This window comes from Antechinus flavipes, chromosome 1, assembly GCF_016432865.1.
Source record: "Antechinus flavipes isolate AdamAnt ecotype Samford, QLD, Australia chromosome 1, AdamAnt_v2, whole genome shotgun sequence".
NCBI classification, from domain to species: Eukaryota; Metazoa; Chordata; class Mammalia; order Dasyuromorphia; family Dasyuridae; genus Antechinus; species Antechinus flavipes.
The window spans coordinates 49,069,119-49,079,692 of NC_067398.1; the positions used below are offsets into that span (position 1 = coordinate 49,069,119).

General features: G+C 41.6%; 1 protein-coding gene across 1 annotated transcript in view; it reads left to right on the forward strand.

The window, feature by feature from the left end:
- TATDN2 (TatD DNase domain containing 2) overlaps positions 1 to 10,574 on the forward strand; it is a 54,270-nt gene that overhangs the window by 42,529 nt on the left and 1,167 nt on the right. The window lies entirely within an intron of this gene.

Here is a 10,574-nt window from a genome sequence, read left to right on the forward strand (position 1 = left end):
ACAAGCCCTTTGCTTTCACTGGCCCATGTTCCCTGTGAAAAAAACAAAAAAACAAAGTCTCCAAAGTCCCTGTGTCCCCAAATGAATGCAGAAGGTTGGAATGCAAAATAATCCTGGAGGCTGAGCATGATCATAAATAAAATGATTGCCCCTAATTGCTCAGACTTCACACAGAGCCGTAAACATTTAAGAGTAACCTTTATAAATAGCATCACTTGATGTTATGTCCCCTTCTTTCCAGTTACATAAACAGCATCTTCACTCGGGCCCTCTGGACCTTTCCCCAGGACATCTCTGATAGGCTCCTATCACAGTGATTATTTACGTTGTGTTCCAGTCTCTCCCTTCCCCAATTTCTTCTTTACCCAACTGCCAACCCATCCATCCTTCAACAAAACAACTCTTAGCGCCAGGTACTGGAGCCTGCCTCGAATGTGCTCCCCCATCACCTGAGCCTTTCAGAGTCCTATTCCTCCAAGCGCCCAAACTCTCCTTGAGAATTCAGTTAAATCAGCAGTCCTGGAGGCTGAGCACGATCATAAATAAAACTACTGCCCAGACTTAATACAAATTCATAAACATTTAAGACTAACATTTCTAATAAAGGTTGATATGCTGAACTCAAAATTTCTTTTTTTTCTGCTGGGGCAATTGGGGTTAAGTGACTTGCTCAGGGTCACACAGCTAAGAAGTGTTACGTGTCTGAGACCAGATTTGAACTTAGGTCCTCTTGACTCCAAGGCCGGGGCTCTATCCATCTCACCATTTAGCTGCCCCTGAAGTCAAAATTTCTAAAAAACCTGGAATTAACAACTTACAAAACAGATATTAAGATGAGGAAATAAAACTGGGAAGAGGATGGGTGGATATGTCATCCCTGTTGACCCATTTGCTATGGGGATTGTTCCAAAGAAGCTTTCTTTTCACTGAACCTCCCCAAGATGACCTTCCGTCCTATACTCTTATTCAATGACAGAATGCATTCATGTTCTATACCTGTACAGTAGAAGGTTACACGTAAAAAAATATCAGGACTTCTCAGGACTATTTCTATCTGAACTTCACATTAAAATAAGGAGAGAGAATAGTAGTAAAAGTTCACATTTACATAGGACTCAATAAGCTTTACACCTATAATCTCATTTGATCTTTTTTTTTTTTTTAAGCAACCCGGAAAGGTGGGTGCTGGTTTTGTTCCTACTTTTTCAGCTAATAGGCCCTTAGCTCCTCGTGCTGGAGAATGGGGACAATCAGGTACCATCGCCCTTGTATGGGGATTGCTTATTAGGATCCAGTGAGATAATCCATGTGAAAATAGAAATAAACCTTATCATTATTGGGTAGCCTCTTATCTCAGATTAGTTTATTAGATCATCCAGTTCTCCACTGGAGCTCTGAGGAGATGGGAATATACGGTGGGTACTTGGAATAATGTGAAAGACTGGCCATACAGAAGGGTCCAGCAAGAGCTGGCAAAGATGGGGACTTTAGAAACCAGAACCAGATGAAGGATGGGGAGTTCGCTGAGAAAGGTTGGGGGAAGAGGTCTGGAGCCACTGGTAAGACATGACATATATGGCTCACCTGCATATCCATCTGCCTGGGGCCAAACCTAGGCCAGAAACACTTGTCTTACAGGAAACAGGCATGGCAAGGCCTCTGGGGTAACTGCCCCCCAGCTGGGGAATGAATCCATCCTCTCTAACCATGGCGCACATCTCCCCAGCGTGACCACCAGTGTTGATTTTAGGTAAATACCAACCACTTTATCTTCATGGAAAGGAAATGCTTATGTAAGAATGTGGAAACTGCCCTAGTCACAGGGCCCATCCAGTCTGTGATGAGACAGGCAGGCAGCCAGAGAGCAAGTACCAGTAAAGGGGTGGGCTCCATGGGCCACAAGAAGGTGGCTTCTGACTCTCACTCTGATTTTCTTTCTTTATAAAAAGTACCCAGTGCAATTTCTGAGCCTGAGCTAGCTTTGAGAGAAGAAATACAGTGCAAAGATCAGAAATACAGATCTGATTCAGATCATCTGAGAGGAAGACCAGTGAGACTGAATGAAAAGTCCAGAGTATTGCATATTTTTTCTTTTCTTTTTTGAAATAGTTTATTTTTTCAAATACATGCAAGGATAGTTTTCAGCATTTACCTTTGCAAAATCTTGTGTTTCAAATTCTCCCTCCTTTTCCCCCTCCTCCCCTCCATTCCTTTCCCTGGACAGCAAGCAATCCAATATAGGTTAAACATGTATTGTCTATTCTTTCAAGAAATGAAGCTTCGTTACTTAAGTATTTTTGTTACTCCTCTGAACTTGACAAACACTGAATAAATCACGTCGAAGAAAGAAAGAGGATTATAGATGAATCTCTCTTAAATTGAACTTACTTTCACTTAAGTCTGCATAACTTCAACATAACAACTTCCTGAAGCTCTCTTGCTTGGGTTTTCTTCTTGTTTTCTTTCTGTCACTGTGCTTCAATGACTTTTATTTTTGGCAGCTTGACACAAAGCTCTCTCTTCCTTCCACCTCCCCATCCTCTTGATGGGGAACAAAAGGAAAACAAAAGCCTTGTTAACAAGAGTGCACAGCCAAGTCCAAAAATGTGCTCCTCATTCTGCGCCATGAGCCCATCAGTCACTTCTCTGTCACGGGGGGGTGACAGGCTTCTTCCTCAGCCCTCTGGGCTTGGGATTGATCATTGAAGTCCTCACAGTTTTCAAGGCTGTTTTTCTGCCTGAGATGTTACAGTGTGCATTTGGGGAGTTTTGCTCATTTCATGGGTGGCAGTTCGTGCAAGTCTTCCCAGACTTCACTGAAACACCCTTTTGTCATTTGTTAATTCCATTATGCATATGTGCCATAACTTATTTGGCTGTTTCTCAGTTGATGGGAACGCTCTTAATTCTGGGTTTTGCTCTAATAAAAAGAACTTTACTTCTTTTAAATATAGATATAATCAGTCAGCAGCTAGTTTGCAAGGGTCTAGCTCTTCTATTCCATTTTGGGTGTATGTGTCTGTGTGTCCCTTAGAGCCTGGAACAGGGCCCTATTCAGAGTTAGTGTTCAATAGGTCTGGTGATGTATAAGATACTCATCAATCCTTGTTGACTTCTTAATTCTTGTCTACAAGAACTCACTTTATTAAATTGGTGAGAATGATTTGTAATCTCTGGGTTAGCAGGGCACCAACCCCTAGAACAATGGATCTAGGTGCATTTTGGGAGTGTGGTGTGTGTGTGTGTGTGTCTGTGTGTCTGTGTGTGTGTGAAGAATACAAAATCTCTGGGTGCAGGTGGTTCTCTAATGTGGCAATTTCCTCCTCCTAGAAAGGGCAGGGTCCGAAAATTTGCTTCTGTCCTGGCTCAGATGCAATTTCAGTGTTTTGCTTTTTTCCTGTATGGGTCTCTCTGAAGATCTGAGTGTCCTCCAGTACCTCTGTTATTTCTCATTTCAATCCCAAAAGACAGTTCAGATGTGTGCAGTCCATCAACGCTAAAGGGTTAAATTGATGCTGTTGTTCATTGCTATTGCAACTTGGGAGCTGGGAGCATGACTCAAAAATAGAACAAAAGCTACATTTAGTAGAGCAATGAGAACCCAGAACAAGACTTTACAACTTGACAGGAAGCAGTCAGAGATGGCTTTGCCCACAATAGTCATTAAATTGTTCATATATAAATGAGGCAATGAGATCCATAGGCATAAAGAGATCACTTTAATAATCCACACAGGAAAAACAAAGTAGATTGTTCCATAAGAGAACAGGGAGCCTATTGAATTTTAGTTTTTACCTTGATAGCCATTCCCTATGGACAATAGCAGGGCTCAGAATAGAATATGAAGAGTGTGTTGAATCACATTTAGAAAATGATTTGATTTTTTAAAATCCCCAATTGATTCTCTGCTGCCAAAGCTCATCTTTTAAAAACCAGTATTATTCTCTCAAATGAGGCTGTAAATTATGGAATACTACAATCTCTCAAAGAATCAGATTTGTTTGGAGCAAGAAAGTGATAACATAAGGGATATACACAACATTTTCATCATTGCTGCCCATCAGAGGCAAGGGATTCGGAAAGGAAAAGATGGTCATTCTGTTAAGCACTGATTAAGCCCCTCCAAACCCCCAGGCACCATGGTAAGCATGGAAACTGAAAATGTACAGAAAAATTAAGACATAGTTCCTGTTCTGAAATGAAAGAGTTCACATTCTAACAGGAAGAGAGAACGTACAAATAACCATGTAAGTATAGGATATATACAATACAAATGGAAAGTAATCTCAAAGGGGAAAGCTCTGAAAGCTGGATGAGAAAGGACGCAAAAAAAGGCTTCTCATGCAAGGTGAAATTTGAGCTGAATCTTGAAGAGATTCCAGGCAGCTAGGAATTGGAGGTGAGGAAGAATGAGGAACAATTGGTGAAAAGGCATGGAGTCAGGATATCAATGCTGTTTTCAAAGAAGAGCAAGTTTACTTTCTGCAATCCCATGTTTATGTATTCTCATTTTTTTATTTTATGAGAAATACTAATTCCCTATTTTTTCCTCATTTTTTCACCCCCCCCCTTTTTTTTTTTTTTTGCTTAAAACCAACAAAGCAGAAAAACTCCTGTTCATACCCATTGTTTGTACAATTTGTCTCCTATGATCCTTGAAGATGCTAGGATTTTTTAAAGGACATATTTCTTCTTCTGAATCAGCATGGAAATAATCATGATTTAATAAATGCAGTCACTACTTCAAATGAAGTATGTCTAAAGTGCTTAGTTCTCCCTTCCCTTTCCAGGTTTCTCTTGCTTCCAGCATTTGCATTTCAAAGTTTCTGTTTAATTTTTGCCTTTTCACTAGAAATACTTAAAATCCCATTCTATACAAGCCCCCAAAAGTTATATTGAGTTCTTTTCTTTCTTTTTCAAAGATAAATCACCCTGTTGTAAGCCTTTATCTTTGGCCTTCTGGAATGCTGTGTATCAGATTTTTCTTGCCTTTCAAGTAGTTGCTAGTAAGTCTTTTGTGATCCTTACTGTGGTTCCTTGGTACTTGAATTAAAAAAAATTTTTTTTTCTGGTTGCTTGCTATTTTTCCCCTGACTTGTGTAACATGTGTGGTTTTTTTTTTTTTTTTGGTTGTTTTTAGCATAAGACCATTCAATAAGTGTGTGGGATGGCCATTCAGGAACCTCATACCTGTCTCTAGAGTGTGTAAATAATTGACCTACTAGCTCTTGCACTAGCTGGTCTAAGTTTATGGCCAAGGCCCACCACTACAACAAGATTACCATAAAAATCTTTTGAGATCTTATAGATAACCCTATTGTGGAGGAATATACTTCCCCTACTCACTGTTTTAGCTCTTGCTTTCCACTACTGGGCTTTCCATTTACATAAAACAAGCCACACACAATGATGAAACATTTAGTTCTTAAATATAGCCACTTGCTTAGCAATAAGGCAAAAGAAATAACAAAAAAATGTCACAGGTATTCAAATATAAAACTAAATGCAGAAATAACATATATCACAATCAGCACATGATTTAGGTCATGACTCTCCCATTTTTGCACTGAGTGTCGGTTGGGGAAAGTGGACACACTCAAGTTGCTAAGGAGTCATATGAAGAAAACCCAAGTGTTTTAAGTCATAAATCTGAAACTATAAACCGCAGCTTTTTCTTTTTTCCTAGAAACAGTCCATAAGTAAATATAGTTTCTGTGTTGAACAGATGCTTCCACTGATAAGCTGAGTTGATCCACATTGTATTTGACAAACACATAACTAGTCAGCCCATGGAGTGAATTCTCTATTTTTCTGTTTCTAAGCTGTTTCTTTGCTCAGCCGGACTCACTCATCTCGGCAACATGTGGCAATGTTGTGCTTCTGTTATAATCCTGACAGAGGCTCCCATGGGATGGGTCTCCTGCACAGCACACCTGAGTTCCCCACCTCAATCTCATCCAGGTATTGAGTTAATCTTGTCTCCTCTCTCCCACTGTGGACTCCAGTGCTTTGGGGAGAGCCAGGCTGTGTCTCCCTGCATGATGACCAAAGGGCTCTGCTTTTCTGCCCCTTGCTTCTGTCTAACCAAGGCCAAGTTTAGGATCTAGCTTCTGGCACTGGAGTGTTAGAATTGGCGCTGATCCGTCATGTCCTTATTCAGAATGCTGGCTGGCTTTAAGTCCATTGCACTCCTCCACTTCACTTCCATTTTGTGGCCTGGATATCCAAGTTTGTTCCTTGTTTCCTTGGGACCATTGTTTTGGCTCCATTTCCTAGCTTTCAGGGTTTTGTTTTTGTTTTTTTGCATTTATGTAAACTTGCATTCCTATTTAATCTCAAACTGACTCCATTGTCTTCTGGTTGTCTTTCTGTGTAGTTATGGACTGGATGGAGGGAATTATTTCTGTTTCTTTCTGTTTTCCTTGATCGCTGGTCTTTCTGGATCTTTAAAAAAATTTTTTTAGGTTTTGGAGAGCTGGATTTCTGTACAGCTTTTAATGTCACCATCTTAACCAGAGGCATAGCTAATGGTTTTTTGGATTTGTCTTAATGAAGTTAGAACAAAAGGGAAAAAAGAACCCATGAGAAAGAAAGAAAAAAAACCCCAAACTAAAAATAGTTTGCTTTGATCTGCATTCAGACTCCAGTTCTTTCTCTGGATGTGGATGGCACTTTCCATGCTAAGTCTTCTGGTATTGTCTTAGATGATTGAATTTCATAGCTGATCATTTACAATCTTGCTGTTGCCCTGTACAATGTTCTCCTGGTTTTGTCACTTCACTTAGCATCAGTTCATGAAAGTCTTAAATCCTGCTCATCATTTCTTACAGCCCAATAGTATTCCATTCCATTCATTCACAACTTGTTCAGCCACTCCCCAATCAGTGGTTTTCCCATTCTGTGCCACCATAAGAGCTGCTCTAATTATTTTTGCACATATGGGTCATTTCCCTTTTTGATGATTTCTTTGGGATTCAGTTTGAGGAGTGATATTGCTGAATCAGAAGGTATGCACAGAAATGTAGCTTTTTAAAAGTTGCCTCCAGGAGATAGAAATGAGGTCGGGTACAAGAGGAACACAAAAGCCCGGTCCAGCAGTAGATCTGGGGGGGACTGGGTTTTGCCGTTGGTTGCCTGGGGAGCCTTGGGCAGATGGCTTGATCTGTGTCTGTTTCCTCATCAGTAAGGTAGAGGAAATGGACTAGATGGTTCCTGAGGTTGTTCTAGCTCTTCCCTTGCTTCCTGCCCCCCAATTATGAGATGATCTTGGGAGGCAGCCACGACTCACTGCACCTTTATGGTGCCAGGTCACAGCCTCCAATACTGGTCCTGTCTCATGATGAGTGAGGAGGAGTTCAGCACAGGGAGCGCAGCTTCCTCTCAGGCCTTTTCGTCTCACAGCATTCTGCAATTCCTGCAAGGAAACTCAAAGGCCACAGGTTGGATTGCAGCGGGCTGCAGAACGTGGCAGGCCGACACATCCGGTGCAAAGGGAAGCATGCTAAATTTGGAGTCAGAGGAACTGAATTCAAATTTTGCCTCTGCTACCTGTGTGACATTGGAAAAATTACTCAGTCTTCCTGAGCCTCAAATTTCTTCTTTGTAAAATGTGTCATTTGGACTAAAGGACTTGTAAGAGCAGCTAGATGGGTTCCATCATAGTGTATAGTGCTAGGCCTGCAGTCAGGAAGACTCATCTTCATGGTTACACTGTGTGACCCTGGGCAAGTCACTTAGCCTTGTTTGCCTCAGTTTCCTTATCTATAAAATGAGCTGGAGGAGATAGCAACTCTTTCTAGTATTTTTGCCAAGAAACCCCCAAATGGGGTAACACAAGTTGAACATTTTTCTAATGACTAAATTACAACTAAAAATACTTCTAAGGAGGCTTCTATCTTTAAGTCTCTGATCTTATGGATAAATGGAAAGATGGCCCTGAAAAAACAAACAAAAGGGGCCAGAGGTAAGTGGTTAAAAAAAACCAAACAAACCAAAAAACCCCACTTGTAAAAGCATATTTGAAGCAGAACAAAATACAGCCTTGAAGGTTCTCCTTGGACAAGGTGTATCTCAAAATTCTACAAAGGCCATGAGGGATTTAAGCACAGAAATGGTAATGAGGCCAGTTGGGCTCCGAGTCCACACAGGTCATTCCCCTGTCATGGCGCAGAGGCAGTGATCCCTAAGACCTCACTGCCCACCAGAGTCCAAGTTAGAAGTGACCCTCAAGTCCAATGCCTTAACAGATGAGGAATTGAGGCCCATGGGAAGGGATGTGAATTGCCCAGCCTCCCCTGGCAGTAAAATGCAGAGGTGTGAATGCAGGCCCTCTGACTCCAGAGCGAGGGCTTTTCCCATCACACCATGCGGACACATGATCACCGATTTTGTTTTCTGGGAGGCTAAGAGGAGGAAGCCAGTAAGAGTGGCCCAAGCCTGAACCAGGGAAATACAGAGAACTGTTTCAAAATAGTGGGGAGGTAGCGGCCCAATGTGTCCTGAGGGTGAGCAAATCACCCAACTGTTCTTTAAGACAAAGGTTCTCAACTTGGAGTCTGAGAGTTTAAAAGATTTTATTGAGAGTTGTGTTTCAATCGAATTGGTTTCCTCTGTAAGCCGATGTGTTTTAGGCATTTAAACACTGTGCTGACATGTGTAAACTACATCAGAGCGCTTGCCATCTCAGGAAGTAAAGAGGGAAGGAAGGAGAGGGGGATAGAATCTGGAATTCAAAACTAAAAAAAGTTTACAAATGGTTTTAACTCATAGACCCCCACCGTGCTGAAAAGGAGTCTGTTTGCCCAGAGTCCATAACACCAGAAAGGCCAAGAAGCCCTGGGGTAAGACTATTAAAGGCAAGGCAGTTGCAGATCTGCACAGGAAGAGGAATCCTCCTCAAGCGGGAATTCCCAGTGCTGATGAAATGATAAGTCTTCATTTCTGAATAAAAATATTTTCAAAAGGAGAAAGTTCTAGGCCCCTTTGCTCCTCAACTTGACCTCATTCAGCCTCCAAGGTCAGGATAGTTGATTCCTCCTTCAAAGACCATTAAATAACTTCCCTTTTGGAAGGATGAACGATTGAAGAGCTATTAGTACCACAAATGATTTTCTGCCCCAAGTGAATGTGAACCTAAGGTGCCAGCCGTGTATCTTGCTAGATTCTTTTTCCTTCCCCTTCCCTCTCAACTAGTTATAAAACAAAAAAGGAAGTATGTGTTTGGTGTTATGTTATGCCTTTTATGTTCTTCTTAATTTGGAAATTTTGAGTTGTCAAGTTTCAGGTTCTCTTTTTATCCATTTCCCCACAAGGACACCTAAGCAGAGTTTGGATGTCGGGGTAAAATTTAATTTGATCAGGATTGCCAGTGGAGCTGAGGGGGCCTTGCCATTTCCACCAATTCCAGGGAACCTGCTCAGAATGCTTTTCTCTGGGCAATCATCCATTTAGTTCATTTTATTCTCAAACTAGAGTTAAGAAAGATAACTGGGAATTGACTCCATCTTGTGACTCAATTCTACAATTAGTTCAGTTCCCTTTCAATTCAGTCATGAATTTGAGTCCAATTTCTGTCTTGTAAGAACTTTTTTGCACTGCGTGACTGGGAAGCTAGACTACTACTACTGCCTGTTGAACTAAGGGTCTATTTTATGCCGACCAGAAACCCCAGTCAGATCCAAAGACTTTGGATTTCAGGTTTTCTGACAATTAAAAATCAAGCAACCTGTGGGTCATATCTGAAAACTGGCTCTGTCCTGATCATTCAGTATTCTCTTTTCCACACTGAATTGATTGTTTTCAGACATTCAGAAAAATGAGAGCCCTTTTTCTGATTTCAGGGAATTGTACCTGTTCACTCTCCCCTTTCCAACTCCAATTAGAAATCAGATTACCTGATCTTGTATCCTGATTTATACAGTTTTCTTTTAATGCACACAAATCTGTCTTGTCTTGTATTTGGGGTCTAGTGCTAAGCAGAGGCAGCTTGGGGCTGATTTGTTATGCAGTTGCCATGCACTGCTTAATAAAAGGAAATGCTTGGGAGCTTGAACCTCTTTTCCTAGTTATTTCAGATTTCACATAACCTGTGGGAAGTGGAATGGGTTGGGAATAATTTCAAATTGGTTCGATCCATTTTGTACCACAGATTGGAATGTATACAGTTATTTCAAAAGATCCACTATATCATGGGTGGGGCTGCTGCCTCCAAGGATGGGGACCAAAGCCTCCCCTCTCCTTAGATAAGAGGCTAGTTCCTATGTGGGGCCTGTGATAGGGGCCTTCTCAGCCAGGGCCCTGCCAGGTGTGTTCTGCTGCGGGATTCTGGAGAAATTGGGATGACTTTGGCAGCCTCAGACAGAGGATTCCAGTGGAGAACAACTGGCCCGGCCAATTGTCCTGCGGCTGTCTCATTACATTGGTCCAGACCTCCCCAAAACAATCACCAAGATTCCAACAGGAGGTATCAGCATGGGGTCGTGAGAACACGCCAGGCTACATTTGGACCTTCACTGTAAAGGGAGGCTTTGGTCCCGTGGCTGGTGGAGGTGCCAATTTAAAGCTGGTGGGTGTAG